The sequence below is a fragment of the Pongo pygmaeus genome, chromosome 15, assembly GCF_028885625.2.
Source record: "Pongo pygmaeus isolate AG05252 chromosome 15, NHGRI_mPonPyg2-v2.0_pri, whole genome shotgun sequence".
In the NCBI taxonomy this organism is placed as follows: Eukaryota; Metazoa; Chordata; class Mammalia; order Primates; family Hominidae; genus Pongo; species Pongo pygmaeus.
The window spans coordinates 16,278,173-16,297,348 of record NC_072388.2 but is presented as its reverse complement, the minus strand read 5'-3'; the positions used below and the strand labels follow the sequence as shown (position 1 = coordinate 16,297,348).

Below are 19,176 nucleotides of genomic sequence, written 5' to 3'. Positions count from 1 at the left end.
ACTGCTTTCTGGTACCTGAGGAAGCACCTGCTGGAGGCGTTCAGATGTACTGGCCACTCCAGGGTGGGCATCCAAGCCTGAGGCTCTTGGCTGTGGGGGCGGCCAGACCTGTGTCAGGGCTGACTGTCAGGGTGTGAGTGCTAGCTTCCTGTGGCCTGAGCAAGTCCCCTTGGGACTCAGACTCCTGGCCATCAGTTTGCTCATCTGTATAATGCAGGACCAGATTGAACAGGCTGGGCCTCTTCTTCTGATTGGACTGTGCCTTGTTTTAGAATGAACACTGGGCTGCGGGATGAGAGGGGCAAGTGTGCGTGGCCTCGGTGCAGGTATCAGTCACACCTGCTCCACCCTCCACACTTGCCTCCATTGGGAAGGTGGGGCCCTGGCTCTGTCATGAGCTGAGGAGTGGGTGTGAGTGGGCTCTGGGTCCCCTTAGGAAGGGCCATGGCAGCTGAACCGTGAGGCAGGCTTGTGGCTCGGTCCTGGCCCTCTGTGGACACGCTGTGGCATCCCTGGGCTGCCCCTTCTTTCCCAGGTCCTGCCTGGTTACGCCCTCAGAAATGAGAGCACGTGGCTCCTGGCAGCCACCACCCTGTTCAGGTTTCCAGAGTCTGCCTAGCAGCATGAGGGAGTCTCCAGGAGGGTTTGCATTTATGTGTGATTTGCTTTCTCAGTGTGCCCTTCACCAGAAGTTGCTCTTAGTTGCTCTTTTTTGGTTCTGATAGCAGCCAAGAGCTCTTTTACCCAGAACCTTTTGCACTCTAGCCCTAGTTTGAGAAGGAAGAATGGTCCTTAGTCGTGGCTGGCCAGGTTTCAGTAAGATTTTCCCATTGCTCCCTCAGTGTGGAGCCCTGAGCTTGACTCTGGCAGAGGGAAGTGCCCAGGATGGGAGTTTAGCCCTGCCCTCAGGGGACTCATGCCAGCAGGGAGGGGATCAGGGTAGCACCTGGGAAGCCATCCCACAGGGCCAGCCTGACTACTGGCCAGCTAGGACACCGTGGCCATGTCCTCTCTGCCTGGGCCCTCCTCTCTGAGGACATGACAGTTCAGTTGGCCTCCAAGACTGAGAAAACCCAGGGAGCTGTCGTGGCCCTGGTGAGTAAGAGCCCTGGAGCCCTGCAGCCCTGGAGCCCTCTCCAATGGAGCCCCACAGCAAGAGCGCATCTCCCAGCTGAGCTGTGGTTGATCCCTCCACTGTGCCAAGGGGCGCCATGAGGTGGGAAGAGGTGCCTGGGGATGCCTGTTGTATGCCCGGGGACAGCCTGTGGCCCAGCTCCTGGCATGACTGTGGCCTCTTGCTCAGGCAGGGCTGGGGTATTGGGCAGAGTGAGCAGAGCCAGGCAGCCTGTGTTAGGGGCCTGGAGGATGAGACAGTGGGAGCACAGTAGGAGAGCCAATCTTTTCTCTCACAGGGCAGGCCACCAGGAGGATGGGCGCCCCCAGGTTCCAAGAGGAACCGTTGGCATTTGGACTGGTGGCCATGGGTGAAGGGAGATCTCTGGAACGCTGGACCTGGCGTCCCCTAGTCTGGCTGTGTGGCTGGGCTTGAAGGCACCTGTGGGCAGTGGGCACCCACCCACCTCACCCAGTGTCTCTTTCCCAGGCTCTCACAAATCTGGGAAGCAGCTGCCCCCTCATCTAGTCCAAGGAGCTAAAATTCTCAATGATGCTTTCCAACCGTGGATGAAGCAGCAGGTAGGAATCATGTCACAAATGCCCTAGGTCAGGAGAGCAGTGACAGGTGGGAGAACCTCCCCGGAGACCCAGCAGCAATGTCCAGGGCTTGTCCTGCTTCAGTAAGATCCGGACTGGCAGGGACGGTGGTGCTCTCCTGCCTGGCTTGGCCCAGGGTGTGACTTTGCCCCAGACACCCCATGGGTCCGTCTCCTGCTCTCCACTGACTGGGCCACTTGAGAGCTGGGGGAGGACAGATGCAGGCGCAGAGCACCCTCCACCAGGGGCTCAGGGAGGACAGATGCAGGCGCAGAGCCCCCTCCACCAGGGGCTCAGGGAGGACAGATGCAGGCGCAGAGCCCCCTCCACCAGGGGCTCAGGGAGGACAGATGCAGGCGCAGAGCCCCCTCCACCAGGGGCTCAGGGAGGACAGATGCAGGCGCAGAGCCCCCTCCACCAGGGGCTCAGGGAGGACAGATGCAGGCGCAGAGCACCCTCCACCAGGGGCTCAGGGAGGACAGATGCAGGTGCAGAGCCCCCTCCACCAGGGGCTCAGGGAGGACAGATGCAGGCGCAGAGCACCCTCCACCAGGGGCTCACAGTTTGGTCACAAGTTGGTGGGAGGAGGGTGAGCAGGTGCCCATGTCTCCTGGGAGGAAAGTGGGTCTGTGGGCGGAGGACAGATGGCTCATGGTGGGATGACACTGTGTGAGCACAGAAAGGCCTGGAATCTGGTGGGGGCAGGGAAGGACTGGGGGAGAAGCTGGCCCCAGGACAGGGAGTGCTGGGGACGCCTTATTGGCTCCTCCTGGCTGGCCCTGGCATTAGTTCAGAAGCTAGGCTGCCTGATGCGGATGCAGCACCCCAGCCACCTTGCTCTGTGACCCAGGCATCCCCTCCCTGTGACCCTCCACGATGACCCTCCTGTGCACGCCCCCACAGAAACTGCTTCCTGTGCATCTTCCCTTGGTTTTGGCTAAAAACGTAAGCTGCTTCCTTAGCATCTTCCCTTAGTTTTGGCTATAGAAGGGAGGGGAAGGTCTGGCTCAGCCTCGAGCACCCTCTGGGACAGTGTTTCCTGCTGTGGCTCTCATTGTGCAGAGGCTCCATGCCCGCTCCTGAGGGAGGAGGATCCTCTCCCAGGCCAGAGAGGGCCAGTGGTGGTTTGCAGGAAGCCTTCAGGAGGGGGAGGCCAGGCTGCAGGGAACACCATGTGCAGCCTGCCTCTCTCATGGGTGGGCCAGTTAGGAGAGACAGCCAGTACGTTCCCAGGGCCATCCTGCAGCCACCACCTCCCGCAGACCTCAAGGCCCAGGGCAGTCCAGGGTGCCCCTCCTACCTCACTTCAGCCGTGTGGCCCAGTGGAGTGGCCTCTGACCAGGAATAAGGGATGGGACCCATGTTTACTCCATAGCCTGCTGGTGGTGTCCTCAGGCATGCTTGTCCCCTCTGGTTCTCAGTTTGTCCACCTGTTGATGGGGGTCACAGCAGAGACCTCTTGCTGGGGCAGAATTTGGCTGGGAAGCCCCTCTCATGCTCATCTGGGTGTCTCAGCAATCGGGACAGCCTGGAAGGATGCAGGAATAGATCAAGGCCATGGGATGTGTCTGGCACTGACCCTGGGCCCCGTTGTCTTGTATGCTTTGGCAGAGCATGAGAACAATCTCCCAGAGCACGTCAAACCTTCACAGCTCATCAAAGACCTGGCCAAAGAGATCCAGCTCAGTGAGGTGGGGTCGTGCCCAGGTACTGGGCTGGACCCCTGGGGATGGGGGAGGGCCTGCCTGTCTTTCTCTGGGCCTGGGGACCAGCCTGACACAGAGCTGCCGGCTCCAGGAAGGACAGTGTCCCAGACAGTCCTCCCTGCACTCTCCTGGGTAAGCTTGACTTTGTGAGGGCTCAGGGTCCCAGGTCTCTGGCTGGGTCTGTGTCCTGGTGTGAGTGTGTAGGGACCAAGAGATGGCACTGGCCCCTCTGAAGCTCCCATGGAGAGGGCACTCTGTGGGAGGAGCCCCTGCCTCAGCCCCTGGAGTCCCAGCGTGTGTGATCCTGGATGAGCCCCCAGCCGCTGTGCTCAGGGTAGGACAGAAGAGCCTCGGGGAGAGCAAGTGACTGATGGCATATGGTAGGTGTGAGTGTGTCACACAACAGTGTGGGGTGGGTTTGAGCATGTCACATGATCGTGTGTGGTAGCTGAGCCTTTCTGGGCTAACAGCTCCCCGCCAGGCTAGCAGTGAGGGTCTCCAGCATCCTGGTGTGTGGACCCTCCTGGGCCACAGTTTGGCAGAAGCAGCAAGTGACCCTCTCCTCTCTGTACCCCAGAATGTCTCCAAAGCTGTCTGACCGGAAGTGAATACTGTCTTCTTGTCAGATGAGGTCTGTGATGGGGACGGGGAGAAGGAGGAGCCCCTGCCTCCAATTGAGGCCACCCCACCTCAATCCCTCCTGAAGAAAGTGCCCCTCCAAAAAAGACTCCCAAAACTGTGAAGATGCCCAAGCCATCCAAAATCCCCAAGCCCCCGAAACCCCCTAAGCCCCCAAGGCCCCACCAAATGCTGAAGCTCAAAGATGGAGGCAAGAAGAAAGGGAAGAAGACCTGAGAGTCAGCCTCGCCTAATATCTCCAACCTGGACCTGCTCAGAGCCCACACTAAGGAGGCACTGACCAAGATGGAGCCACCCAAGAAGGGCAAGGTAGGGCCCCCTCACCCTGATTCCCCACCTCATCACCAGAGGCACTGCAGCACCTCTTGGGGGCCAGGCCCATAGATATAGCTGGGGCCCATTGTCCTTGTTCTCCAGGGACCCCTGGGAGGATGTGGGGGTCTGGGCTCTTCTGTGAGCTCAGTCTGCCCAGAAGATGCACTTCCCTGCCTGGTCCTGACCCAATCCTGCAGCATCCGGGCACAGACCCTTCAGGGGGAACAGGCTCTGCCCCAGCAAGCCACAGAGCAGTGAGCCTGGAGAGAAGCCCTCATTGAGGAAGGCAGCACAGTGTGTGTGTGCTGTGGCACTGGTGGCACTCAGGAGGGCCACCTTGTGGGGGAGGCACGGTGGTTTTCCAGGATGGGATGTCTAGGTTTCCTAGCCAGATGAGCAGTTGCCAGGGGACAAAGAAGCCCTGGGTCCTCCTTGGGGCCAAGGCATTGAGGCTGAGGCCTGGAGTTAGATGAGGTGTCTGTGCAGAAACAACAAGGAGAATGCCATTGGAGGGGAGAGTGTTCAGGGGTGAGGACAGGAGCAGAGTTTCCCTGATAGTCTGAGACCCTGTGGACAGTGAGAGAGATGGGCCCATCCCTGAAGACCCACTCTAACTAGAGGATCTTAGGTCTGGGCTTCAGGGACCATGAACCCCTGAGATCAAGCACCATTGAGTGTGAGCTTCTTCCAGGAGGAGGTTGTTATCCACTTCCTGGGGGCCAGGACATTTCAGGGCCAGCATCACAGGGATTTAGCGGGACACTTTTGTGTTCCCTTTCTCAGGGCAAGCATGAATGAATGCATGAAGAAATGAATGGATGGCTAAATGACTGGGTGGATGAATAGGTGAATGAATGAATAGATGGACGAATGAATGAACAGATGGATGGATGAATGAGTGAATTCATGAATGACTGGATGGATGGTTGAATGGATGAATAGATGAATGAATGGATGGATAGATGAACGAATTGATGGATGGGTGGATGGATGAATAAATGAATGGGTGGATGAATAAATGAATGGGTGGATGGGTGAATGGGTAGATGGATGATGGAAGAATGAATAAATGAATGGATGGGTGGATGAATGGATGGTGAATGAATGGGTAGATGGATGAATGGATTAATGAAGGGATGGATGGATGAGGGGCTGGATGGGTGGATGAGTGGATAGATGGATGGGGTAGATGGATGGATGAATGGATGGATGAGTGGATGGATGAAAGAATGGATGGATGGTTGGGTGGGTGGGTGGATGGATGGATTGATGAATATATGGTTGGATGGATGAATGAACAAATGAATGGATGGATGGGTGGATGGAATGGATAGTTAGATGGAATAGATGGATGGATGGATGATTAAATGGATGGTTAGATGAATGAATGGATGGAAAGGTGGATGAATGAACAAATGGATGGGTGGATAAATGAATGGATGGATGAGTGGATGAATGAATGAACAAATGGTGAGTGGATGGATGGGTGGGTGGTTGGATGGATGGGTGGATGAATGGATGGATGGGTGGATGAATGGATTGGATGCATAAATGGATGGATGGATCAATGGATGGATGGATGGATGGATGGATGAACAAATGGGTGGATGGATGAATGAATGGATGAACAAATGGATGGATTGATGGATGTGTGGATGGAGGAATGAATAGATGGATAGACAGATGTATGAATCAATGGATGAGCAAATGGATGGATGGATGAACAAATGGATGGATGGATAGGTGAGTGAATGGACCAATGGATGGATAAATGAATGGATGAATGAATGGATGGGTAGATGGATAGATGGGTGGATGAATGAATGAATGAATGAATGAATAAAAGGGTGGATGGGTGCATGAATGGAGGAATAGGTGGATGGATGGATGGATGCAAGGATGAATGAATGGAAGGGTGGATGGGTAGATGGATAAATAAATGGATGAGTCAATGGATGGATGGGTGGGTGGATGAATGAATGGGATGAATGAACGGATGCCTGGATGGATGGATGGATGGGTGGGCAGATGGATGGATGGATAGATGGATGGATGAATGAATGAATGAATGAATGGGTGAGTGGATGGATGGATGGGTGGATGAATGAATGGGATGAATGAATGAATGGATGGGTGGGTGGGTGGATGAATGTTGATGGATGAGTGGATGGATGAACAAATGCATGGAGGATGGATGGATGGATGGGTGGATGAATGAATGGATGAATAAATGGATGGATGGATGGATGGGTGGGAGAATGGATGCATGGATGGGTAGATGGATAGGTGGATGAATGGATGCATGGATGGGTAGATGGATGGAGGCATGAGCTGCAAGCACATGGGCTAGGAGGAGACAGGGAATCTGTGTAGCACAAGGGAGTCCCACTGGCCCTCTGGGTCACAGCAGCACTTTTTTCTAGGCCACAAAGACCATCCTGAGTGTGCCCAACAAGGACGTGGTCCACACAGAGAATGATGTGGAGAGGCTGGAAATTCGAGAGCAAACCAAGAGCAAGTCGGCCAAGTGGAAGTACAAGGTGAGACGTGCACGTGTGCATGGATGCATGTGCGTGCATGTCAGGTCAGTGAGTGTGAGCAGAGATCTGAATCCATGAAGCCCTGTGTGTGTGAAGGAATGTGCAGACATGTGTCTGCGTGTCCTGAGCAGGTGGTGCCATGGGGTGTGGCTATGTGAGTCTGAAGTGTGTGTAGCCACCCATGGACTAACTTCCTCTGAGTTGGTAGGGATGCAAGAGGTTGGGTGTGTCACCCTGTATGTTGACAGTGTTTCCCTTCATCATCCACACTCTGGTTTTCATTCCCACTCCCTGAGGGCCAGGCACCATGGAGGCACTGAGCCCATGGGGTGCAGGCCCCTGAGCACCCCACAGCGGCCCAGGTGGCCATGAGACCCATGGGTGACTTTCCTTAGGCTTGTTCCCAGCAGCTGTCTCTGCCCCCTGACACTAGTCGGGGTCGTGACCCCCCACTTATGTGTGGGGCTTAGGGACGGCCCTGGTCTTGCTTTTCAGAACAGCAAACCCAACTCCTTACTGAAGATGGAAGAGGAGAGGAAGCTAGAGAAGTCACCTCTAGCTGGAAACAAAGACAAGTTCTCTTTTTCTTTCTCCAACAGGAAACTCCTTGGGTATGTGAGTGCCTGGATGGGAGGGGTGACCTCGCACATAACGCACGTCACGCACATCATACATACTGCATCACACACACTGCCTGATACTACACACACATTACACACACAGCATGCATGCACACTGCATCAGACACACACCACACACTGCATTACACACAACCACACACTGCACATCACACACCCCATACACATACAGCCTTTGGCTGACACACCTCTGGGGACTCCTCTCCCTGAGCTGCTGACCTCACTGACTGCAGCCCTGTTCCCGGCACCTCTTCTTCAGGCCCTAGACACCAGCAGAGCTGCATCCCTGCCTCCCACCATGCTCCACCTGCAGGGTGGGTGTGAGGAAGCAGATGTGCCTGGGTGGGGCTGGGCTGGAAGATGCAGCCAGCCTGCAGAGAGGGATGGGCCCCCTAGGCAGGGAGGGAGGCTGTGGGACTCCACGAATGCTAGATGTGTGGCTGTCGTGAGCTGGCGCTGAGGACGTGAGTGTTGGACAGGATCCTGGCCCTTGCAGCCCAGTGGCCAGTGGGGAGGGCCTGGTATGAACCCAGCATGGGAACCTGAGTGCTGAGAACCTGACCCATCTGGGAGTCAGGAGGGCCTCCTGTAGGAGGTGGTGCTGAGCAGAGATTAGGGGGTGTGTCTGGGAGGTGTGTGCATGCTGGATGAGCCTCGGGGTGAGGCGAGGGCTGCTGAGGGCTGTGAGCCTCGTAGCAGCCTTGAGAGCCTCATGGTACCAGCGGCAACACTTGGGCCTGTGTGTGCTCCCAGTGCATGGGGCATGTCACCTGCTGAGGCCCCACACCTGGCTGGAGTCAGAGAGGTCCCAGTGGGAGGGGCGGCCACTTTTCTGCAGCGATCACTGATTAACTTGGCTGGGTCATAGTTTCCTCATTGAAGATGGTAGGAGAAGGCCTCTTCCCGGGTGGTGGAGAAAGGGAGCAGTGCCCAGGCAGAGCCTCGTGAGGTCCAGGGAGCTCACGGCAACATGTGAGGCTGTTCAGCCAGGGAACAGGTCTGCAGGGCCCTGTGGCTGCCCAGCTTCATGACCCTGGGCATGCCGCTTGCTCTATCTGAAGCTCTGCTTCCAGGTTCCGTTCACGCTGTGATGGTGCCAGGGAGTTGAGGATGACTCTAGCCTGTGGACACTTGCGTGTTCTGTGGCTCAGCCTGTAAGGCAGCAGGGCGCACCGCCCCCTTCACTTAGAGCACTGGAAGCAGCCTCGCCGTGGAGCTCTATCCAGGTGTCTGCATTTCCATTTCCTCAGAATTGGAGCTGTGTCTGTTTGAAGTTCCAGTCTTTTCTGCCTCAGCCTGTTGTCCCTGCTAGTATAGAGGGAGAAACCCGTCCTCAAACCCCTGGGAAGGCAGAGGCAGCAGCTGCTTGCAAGCCAAGCTCTGAAGTAGTCCTCCTTCGCCCCAGCAGGGAGACAAGTTACACGCCCTTTCTTAGACTACATCTATCCTGTAGCCCTGGGCCTGAGTTTATTTTTCCAGTATAGCTATGGAGAAAAAAAACCAGGAAAGTTGGATCCTGTTCTGGATAAAGACAGATTCAGCATGTGCCAGGATTCCCAGGCAGGCCAGAGGCAGGGCTTAAGCTTGTCCAGTGGCCCTAGGACAGTTGGGGGTCACTGTCCGAGCATCTAAACTGCCTGGGGAAGGGCTCTCTCTGGCTGAATGTGGGGAGGGGAGCACAGCATTGTGTAGGAGGCCATGGGGTTGGGGAGTGTTTCTCCTGTGGGCAGGTAGCTTCCCACAATGGGGACTGAGGGCCCAGCCTGGCCTCCTGGCTGCAGAGGCTTGGGCCCTCTGTCCTCCTCCCACCTCGACTGGTACTGAGGCTTCTTCAGATTGAAATTCAAATGGTGGGGATGTCACCTGCCTCCTGGAGGCCATCCTGCCATGGCCCTGGCAGGGGACCCCTTAGGAGGTCCCACCTGTCCACTGCCATGGGGCTGTGTGGATGCTGCTGACCCACTCACTTCTGTACTAGCTCCAAGGCTCTCAGGCCCCTGACAAGCCCTGGTGTGTTCAGGGCCTTGCAGAACTTCAAGAAAGACAAGCCCAAGCCCATGCAGGACGAGTATGAGTACGTTTCGGACAATGGTGAGCTCAAGATCAACGAGTTACCCATCAGGAGGAAGAAAACTGCCCCAAAAAGGGACTTGTCCTGTGAGTTGGGAAGGGGCTTTGGGGGAGGGGTTGGGAGAGGCCCGTCGTGCCCCGAGAGGTCTTCCCGGAGTGGCTCCTCTCAAGGCTGCCCACTGGACTCCCATCTGCTGTGCTTTCAGTCTTGTTGCATAAGAAGGCAGTGCTGTCCACACTTGTCATGAAGCCAAAGCTGGACTCGGCAGCACACAAGGTGAGCTGCCTTCTGGGCCCCCTCGGTCTTGGGGGCCATCTCTGGGCAGTCCCCAAGGCCGTGGTTTGAGTGACTCCAGGGCGGTCTCTGAGGGTGTTTCTGCACGAGATGGTGGAGGGGCCCCTTACCCTCACCCCACCCTTGAGTGAATGTTCTAAGATCACATCTAACTCTAAGACACAGTGGTCATCTCTGCCTGGGCGTGCGAGGGGCGTGTCCCCACTGAGCACCCTGTCATAGGAGTTTATCCGGATTTGAGCCTGTTAACTGCTTTCCTGCAACTTGAGGTCCCTCTGAGGCTACAGGCCCTGTCCCTGCCTCTCCACCCAGTCATCGCGGCATTTCTTTATATGTGTTACACACTGGGGCTCTCTCGTGTTAAGGGTTCCATTGAACCAGTTTCTCGTGAATATGATGCACAGTGTGAAGACAGTTTGGTTCTTTGTGGTCCTGAGACATCTCTAGCACCTGCGTCTGCCCCATGTGCCCGTGTGTGGGCCATCCAGCCCCGTTGGCTCCAGGGGCCTCTGTCTGACCCCAGCAGTGTTCATTAGAAAGGCAGTGCTCTTTAGAAATGTTAAAAAACCTAGTTTAGTCCCTAAAGGGAAGAAGTATCCCCCTCCCAACTCCCAGGCCACTTTGGTGGCCGGACCCTCCCCTGACCGGTGCCCTGTCTCTCACGCAGCAGAGTGACAACTCCTTGGACGAGGGTTTGCTGCACATCAACACAGACACCAAGCCTGGCCACAATGCTAGAGTCAAGAAGGAGAGCAGGAGCTCGGCAGCCGGCATCTTGCACCTGCTGCAGGCCAGCAAGGAGATCGGCACCCTGGAGTACAACCCCAGCAGGTGGGCCCCACCACCCAGCGGCACCCAAGAGTGGGGACCAGGCAGGTCCAGGGCTGGCCCTTGGCCATGGTGCTGGGAGCCTGTGAGGTGGACGCACAGCTGGAGCCAGTGCTGAGCCGCCCCGGGCCTGGGCAGTAGGGCACACCACAGGGTACAGATGCTGCTCTGATGCCAGGAGGGCACACTGCAGGGTGCACATGCTGGACTGGTTGCTCTCACTGGGGCTTTGCTTTCAACCAAGGGCTTACTATTCTAGTGATGGTCCCTGGTAAATTCTCTCAGAACTCACAGGTTTTCAATTTTAAGTGCTGAGACTGTTGTTTTTTCAGGTGGAAATGTTATGGGTATTTCCACATGTACTACAGACAGGTAGCCCACGGGGCAGAGCTGCAGCCCCCTCCATGGTGCCCCTGAAGCTCTGCTTCTAGGTTCCTGGGGAAGCTATTAAATGGCATTCACTCTGAGACAGTGCTAGGGAGTTGAGGATGGAGGTGAGAAAGGCTGGCATGACTCTAGGCTAGCCCCATGCAGGGTGCCACAGCTGCCATGGGGAGCACAGCCCTCCCGGTCCTCCTGACAGCTGCAGATTCCCATTGCACAAATGGGGAAACTGAGACTCTGAGGGCTTACACTTGCACATGGCCATACTGCTAGGAAGTGGCAGAGGCAGGCCCAGAATCTTTGTCTGCCTGATTCTGGAACTTGAGGTTGGAGGTCCTGGAGGGTTGATTAGTGCTGGGCAGTGATGTCTGGGTGTGCACGGCTGGTCCCTTGTCCAGCAGTGACTTGGCTTGAGGAAGATGGAGCCCATGCTTGGGTCCTGCTCAGTTCCCAAGATCTTCTCTGAGACTCTGTGGTTTCCAGAATCCATGGGCAACCCCGGGCTGTCCTGCCATCTGCTCCACAGCCCCGAGCTTGCTCAGTGGGCAGGTGGAGGCTGCAGGGCAGGCCTGCTTTTAGGCAGACAAGGGGCTTGGGCAAGGTGGATTAAGGGCTTGATTGAAAAGAGCTTTTGCTAAATCATTTGGCTGTATTTTATTTCATGTATTACTGTTTTACATGCAATATTGATCAGAAAGCCAGCTTTAAGGTGCTTTTTTTATTATTGGGAGTGAAGCATGATGGGAGACTTCCATAGCGCCTTAGGGGACAGATTCCCTGCTTGGCATTAGGTGGTTTCTGTCCATGTTAAGCTCCTTGCTGCAGAGATGTGCTTGTGGCTGGGGGTGAAGCCTGGCTGTGAGTTCTTCCTCCCTATCAGAGGCTGTGGTGCTCCACACGGCTCTTTGAGGGATGCCTGTCTCTGGGAAGAAGTGTGCACTAGCCGACACCTCAGTGACTGGCCTCAGGGGTGGGAGAGGCTTCTAAACACCATAGGCCCCTCACGAGGTCCCTGGAGAGGCCCAGGAGCCCTGGAGGTGGGGGGTGTCTGAGTCCACCCAAGATGAGGGCAGACAGGGCCAAGAGCCCAGGGGCCACAAGGTGCTTTATCGTGGGCACCTGTGGACTTGCAGGGGGCATGGTGATGGGTACAGAGGTAGGGAAGGTTTTGTGCTCGAGTCTGTGAAGAGGCACTGTGTCTTGGGCTCCCGGCTGTGAATCTGAGCCCAGGAGTGGGGCAACCCATCCGTGGACACACTGATAACAAGAAACCCAGAGCTTCCCCGCTGAACCCGTGCCTCAGGGGAGTGTGCACGTGCAAGTGCGCCTGCCAGGGGCCACTGAGGCTGCTGGTCCCCCTCAGCCCGCTGTAGGCAGTTCCTCTCCCAAAGTCTCCCATTTGGAGCGTAGGCCAGTTTTTGATGGTCCATTTGCTCTGTTTTAAGTATGGACTGCCTGGAAAAAACAGCTGAAGAAAATGGAGGAAAATATGTTAATTTGTCGTGGATAGTTTGTTCAGTGTTTACAGCTGGGGGAAAAAGAGAGGATTTGAGTATGTTAATTGGGGAATTAATGTATTATTTTTCATGCCAACTAGTTAGATGTTGCTCATTGATTCGCCAGCAACCCTGCAGGGCCCGGGCATGCAGCCCTCATCCTTTTTGCGTGCTCTGGCTGGCTCCTGAGCTGGGGGCTGGAAGAGCCTGTTCCTGCGGAGATGTCAGTGAGGACATGAGTGACCATCCTCTCTCAGGCAGGCCCTCAGCTCTGCCGCTTGTGTGGCAGGGGAAGTGTGGTCCTGGCACTGTGGGGGCAGCTCCTGGCAGTGCCTTTGAGGAGCGCTCGAGGCTGCCTGTGCTTGATTTTCTCATTGGTGTGGCTTTCAAACCTCAGTCCTGTTCAGTTCCTGTGAAACCCGAAACACGGCGCAGTCCAGTGCATCTGAGACAGGGACTGGGAGGTGGCATTGGTGAGGGCTGCAGCGAGGGTGCCTGCTCCGTCATTGGGCACCCCCTGAGTCCGCTGGACCCTCAGAGAGCAGTGGGTTCGGGCCTCAGCACTGTCCAGCATGGGCAACTTTTGTCCAAGTTGCCTCATCAGCCGTAGGGCTCCCTCTGTGTCTAGGTTCCTTGTGGCAGCTTCCTCTCCCTGTCCCGCTCCAGCATACCCTCAGTCTTAGGAGCCCTCTTGCTTCTGAGCAGGGACTTGTCCTCGCAGGCCACTGCCGCAGGTGCCTCAGTCTCTGTGTCTGGTGACACAGGTGGGTACAGGCATGCAGAGCTGGGTGGTCCGCCTGCCACTGTGTTGTCCTCTTCTTTCTTGTCTCACATGTGTGCTGTCTCTGGTGAGGGGTTTTTGGTACACAGGACCCCATAAAGCGCCTGGGTGTGCTCATAGCCACAGGTTTTCCAGCCTTTCTCATTTGAATGGTTTTACTGAAAGTGCCTCTAGTGCTTCTGGGAAGTGGTGGAGAGGGGATGGGCAGCTCGAGAGACAGGACAGTGATGCTGATGCAGGAGTCCTGGAGGGGTGGGTGCAGGGAGCGGAGGGAGAGGAGGGCAGGCACCCTGTGTGCCCCAAGTATGGGCCCGGGAGTGTCCAGATGCAGTGACAGATGTGGCTGGGCCTCCCCTGTGGTGGGGGCGGGGTGTGGGCTGCCTTGTCCTGGGACGAGGTTTGGGCCACAGGGAAATGGGCAGGGGTGAGGACTAGAAAGGGGCGTTGCAGGGGGCACCTGCTGGGCTGGACCAGGTGAGTGGTGGGGAAGCCTGGTGCACCTGTCCTGGCTACACACAGCATCTGGAGCCCAGGGCAGATCCCTGACTCAAGAGTGTTTGGGTGGGGCCTGGGCCTTGACATTTGTAAAGCTGCCCAAGTAGTTCTGGTGCACAGACAGGTTAGAGTCCTGGCTGCGGTGGGGCAAGGCCCCAAGAAGAGGCCAGGGCTGGATCCCATGGGAAGGCCCAGCAGGGAGGTCCCCAAAGAGCCCAGGCCTTGGGGGTCCTTACCATCCAGCAGCACCAAGCCCCTGGTTCTGTGGGATGGCAGTGGTCACCCCATCTCACCACTTTGTGTGCTAGACAGGCTGATCACATATCGGGTGTTGCAGAAGCTTCTTCTAGAAGGAAGAGAGCCAGTGTAGACAGGAGGTGTGTGCACAGGTATGGAGCATAGGACAAGGATGTAGATAAGAGACAGGCTGGGCACTATGGGAGGGGCCACCTGAAGCTGAGGGCAGCGCAAAGAGAAAGTCTGAGAGTCTGTGTGGAGCCTGCCAGAATGGAGTGAGCTTGGGCTGAGCTGCAGTGCAGCTGTGCCTGTTCAGGTGCACATGTAGCTGCAGGTGGGTGCAGGTGTGGGGTTAGTACAGGTGTAGATGCAGCTGGGGGTATAGATGTGGGGGTAGCCACAGGTGTAGATGTAGGTGTGGGGGTAGGTACAGGTATAGATGCAGGTGCGCGTGTGGGGTTGTTACAGGTGTAGATGCTGATGTGGGTGTAGGTACAGGTGTAGATGCAGGTGTGGGTGTAGGCGCTGGTGTAGATGTAGGTGTGGGTGTAGGCGCAGGTGTAGGTGCAGGTGTGGGTGTAGGCGCAGGTGTAGATGCAGATGCATGTGTGGGTGTAGGCAGAGGTGTAGATGCAGGTGCAGGTATGGGTGTAGGCACACGTGTAGATGCAGATGCATGTGTGGGTGTAGGCAGAGGTAGATGCAGGTGCAGGTGTGGGTGTAGGCACAGGTGTAGATGCAGATGCAGGTGTGGGTGTAGGCAGAGGTGCAGATGCAGGTGCGGGGTGGGGATAGGTACAGATTTAGATGCAGGAGCAGGTGTGGGGGTAGGTACAGGTGTAGATGCAGATCCAGGTCTGGGGGTAGGTACAGGTGTAGATGCAGGTGTAGGGGTAGGTACAGGTGTAGATGAAGTGTGGGTGTGGAGAAAGTTGCAGGTCACTGGGGAGAGCATGTGCCATGGGAGGGAGTGGGCTGTGCTGCCCCTTCTCAGGGTGACACGTGGGAAGGTTCCCTGTGAAGTGGGGTGAGGAATGCCCAGGGCTAGTTCTGCAGTTGGGAGAGAGGGACAGGGTGGACGGAGGGAGTACACAGAGTGGCTGGGGTGCAGAAGGGAAGTCGCTGAGTCTGCTTGCCGGCTTTAAGGTTGGGGAGACCAGACCATGACCATGTGAGGGTCTGGACCCTCCTTCCCATCTGCTGTCTTCCCAATTCTCCTCTCCATGCCCATCTCTCTCCCCAGGCCTCCAGCCCTCCCTGTGGAGTATGGGTGGGTGAACAGAGCTGGATGGAGGGAGTGGCTGGCCTCTTCCAAGGGAGAAGTCATCAGTTCACTGCCACCCTCTCTGCTCCACGCCCACTGCCTGCCACCAAGGCCAGGAGTTTGTGCAGGAGTTAGTGCAGGCTATGGAATCTTGTCTAAAGTGCCTGGGCTGCAGGCTAAGAGTGCTGGGCTGAATGCCTGTCTCTCTGTGCCCCTAGCCAACCCCGGCCTCCCCCGGCCTCCCCCAGCATGCAGGAAACCATTCAGGGAATGCTGTCCATGGCCAACCTGCAGGCCTCCGACTCCTGCCTGCAGACCACGTGGTGCACTGTCCAGGCCAAGAGGAGCTCGCTGGCAGCACATGGTGCCCAGAAGAATGGGGGTGGCAGCGGCAAGAGTGCAAGCAAACAACTGCTGAAGAGGGCTGCCAAGAACAGCGTGGACCTGGGCCACTACGAGGAAGAGCACAAGACACCAGATCTGGGAGTCCCTAGTCTCCAGAAATGTGATAAGTAAATGTTTGTTGTTTAAGCCACCCAGTTGATGGTATTTATGTTGTAGCAGGCCAAATGGACTAGAACATTTATTATTTCATTTACTCAAGTAAATAATATATTAATTAAAAAATAAAAATCGGTAAACCTTTACATAAAGTTACGTCACAAAGGTTACAGCAACAGAATTTGAATCAAGTTTGCAATATGACATGAAGGTTCTGGCATCTATTTTGTCCCTTGGTATCAAGTTTATTTCTCTAAATAGTTTATGTTTTCAACTTTGGTTACCTGTCAAAAGGGGAAAAGAAAATTCTACTTCTAAGTATAATTATAAAGCAGAAATCCTGTAGTTATGTATGTAACAAGCTTATAAAATATAATCAGACTATTGTGATTGTTTTATATATCAGTGGATGTATATTTATAGTAATACATTTATACATGTAAACTTTAAATTTTAGTTGTAGTTCTATGTGTATCTATTTTACTGAGCCTCTGAGCATAATAATAATGCTGTTACTAAGTTATTCTCCAGTTCTTTTCCTTATGGGTTAGTCACATTTTCTATGTGATATATATGCATGTATCCAGTAGAGAATATCTAAGAGTTGCCAACAGTCTGGATCACAAACCCCATGAAAGGAACCACCACCGGCTTCCTTTAGATTATATATTTTTTCTAGTGAATATAATGTAAGAATTTGATTTTAGATATTTAGCCAAGTCTTAAAGGCACAAACTCTATGCAAAGAGTAGTGGATGAAGCACGAGGCAAGAGTCAGAATCCCTGGGATCCAGTTGGGTATATTTGAGACCCTGGGCAAATCCCTTTACCGAATGAGGGCCTCAACTCTTATTATTTAAAAAAAAAAATCAACATAGGGTATAAAGCATGGTTTTTACATTGAAAAGGAAAGAAAACAAACTCATAAAGGAAAAGGCAATTTATTCACTTGTTTTATTAATACAATGAAAGCCCTAGGGATGTGTTTTACTCTTAATCTTAGCCAAAAGGCTGAGAAGTGATTGGGATAACGTGTTTTAGAGCTGGCCTTAGACAAAGCAGAATGCAGGAGCTGTTTTCCCAGGTTGGGCACCATTTTTAGGAAGGTGTTTTCCAGGAGCTTCAGGTTCAATTCTCTCTTCTTAGTAATCCTAGTGATGAGGTTATCTCTATCCTGAGAGCTCCTGATTAAAATCCCCTCAGTCTTCTTGGCTTTAATTGGTCAGGTTTGATCACACACTTTCTCTAATAGTTACTGTGGCCAGAGTGACTGATTTAAAAAACAAAACAAAAAAAACAAAACAAAACAAAAAACTGATCAGCTGTCTTTACTACTGTAGCCAATGGTAAGGACAGTTCTTCCTGAGTTACAGACAATGCTGCAGTTGTGGTGCCTGCAGGCAAATCAGGGACCCAAAGAAAGGAAAATAGATTTTGGGAAAGCAAAGCTACAGATATCCATCACAAATGACCAATCTTTCTTCCTTTTTTTTTTTTTTTTTTTTTAGATAAAGTCTTGCTGTCTTGCCTAGGCTGGAGTTCAGTGCCATGATCATAGCTCACTGCAGCCTCCATCTCCCAGGCTCAAATGATCCTCCCACGGGCCCAGGGGGGTTGTGGAGTCCCTGGCTTGCACCCAGGGTGCGTGTCTCCAACACGGTGGGGGGCACCTGAAAGTGGCAAAAAGTGCCCCGGGGCACGGGAACAGGAAGCCAGGCTTGCAGGGGGACGTCGAAGCAGCCCGGGGAAACAAGCGCGAGGCCCAGGAGGAGGCTGTGATCATCCCAAGTAGGCCAATGCCCTCCTGGCCACTCCTGCACCGACCCGGCTGGGTGGGGGATGGTCGTGGAGTCCCTGGCTTGCACCCAGAGTGCCTGTCTTCCCCATGGGGGGCACCTGAAAGCAGCTAAAAGTCCCCCGGGGCTCAGGGACTGGACGCCAGGCTTGCAGGGAGACGTTGAGGCAGCCCGGGGAAACAAGCAGCAAGGCCCAGGAGGAGGCTGTGGTCATCACGAGTTGGCCAGTGCCATCGCGGGGAGCCCCTGTGCCGCCGGGGAGGCATCGTGGAGTCCCCAGCTTGCACCCAGGGGGCGGGTCTCTGACACGGAGGGCACCCCCATGGGGCAAGAAGTCCCCCGGGGCATGGGGACAAACCAAGATTGCAGAGTGACGTTGAGACAGCCCGGAGACAAAAGCGGTGAGGATGAGGAGGAGGCTGGGGTCCTCTGAGGCCAGTGCCTTCCCGGCAGCACCTGCACCAGGCACGAGGGGGTCGTGGAGTCCGTGGCTTGCACCCAGGGTGCGTGTCTCCCCCACGGGGGACACCCCAAAGTAGCAAGAGGTTCCCCGGGGCACTGGGAAAGGAAACCAGGCTTGCATGAGGACGTTGAGGCAGGCCAGGGAAAAAAGCGGGGAGGCCGAGGAGGAAGCTGGCGTCTTCCCGGGGAGGGCAGTGCCTTCCCGGCGGCCCTTGCGCCGGGCCCGGGGGGTCGTGGAGTCCCTGGCTTGCACCAAGGATGCGTGTCTACTCCACGGTGGGCACCCCAAAGCGGCAAGAAGTCCCCCGGGGCACGGGGACAGGACGCCAGGCTTGCAGTGGGATGTTGAGGCAGCCCGGAGAAAAAACCAGTGAGGCCAAGGAGGAGGCTGCGGTCATCCAGCAGAATCCGGTGCCTTTCCGGCTGCCCCTGCGCAGGGCCCCAGGTGTTGTGGAGTCCCTGGCTTGCAACCAGGGTGCATGCCTCCCCCAAGGCGGGCACCCCAAGGTGGCAAGAAGTCCCCTAGGGCATGGGGACAGGACTCCAGGCTTGCAGGGGAACGTTGAGGCAGCCCGGTGAAAAAAGTGGTGAGTCCGAGGGGGAGTCTGGGGTCATCCCGCGGAGGCCAGTGCCTTCCCGGCAGTCCCTTCCCCGGCCCGTGAAGGTCCTGGAGTCTCTGGCTTGCACTCAGGGTGCGCGTCTCCCCGACAGGGGGCACCCCAAAGCGGCAAGAAGTCCCCCGGGGCAGGGGAATAGGATGCCAGGCTTGCAGGCGGATGTTGAAGCAGCCGGTGGAAAAAGCGGCGAGGCCCAGGAGGAGGCTGGGGTCATCCCACGGACGCCATTGCCTTTCCGGCAGCTCCTGCGCCAGGCCCGGCGTGTCGTGGAGTCGCTGGCTAGTACCCAGGGTGCGTGTCTCCCACATGGGCGGCACCCCAAAGTGGCAAGAAGTCCCCAGGGTCACGGGTACAAGACGCCAGGCTTGCAGGGGGAGGTTGAGGTAGCCGGGGGAAAAA

The 19,176-nt window shown here is 55.6% G+C and overlaps 1 pseudogene; it reads left to right on the top strand.

The window, feature by feature from the left end:
* Positions 1 to 1,038: 1,038 nt before the first annotated feature.
* On the top strand, positions 1,039 to 17,860 carry LOC129013191 (lysine-specific demethylase PHF2-like; annotated as a pseudogene).
* The last annotated feature ends 1,316 nt before the right edge of the window (positions 17,861 to 19,176 follow it).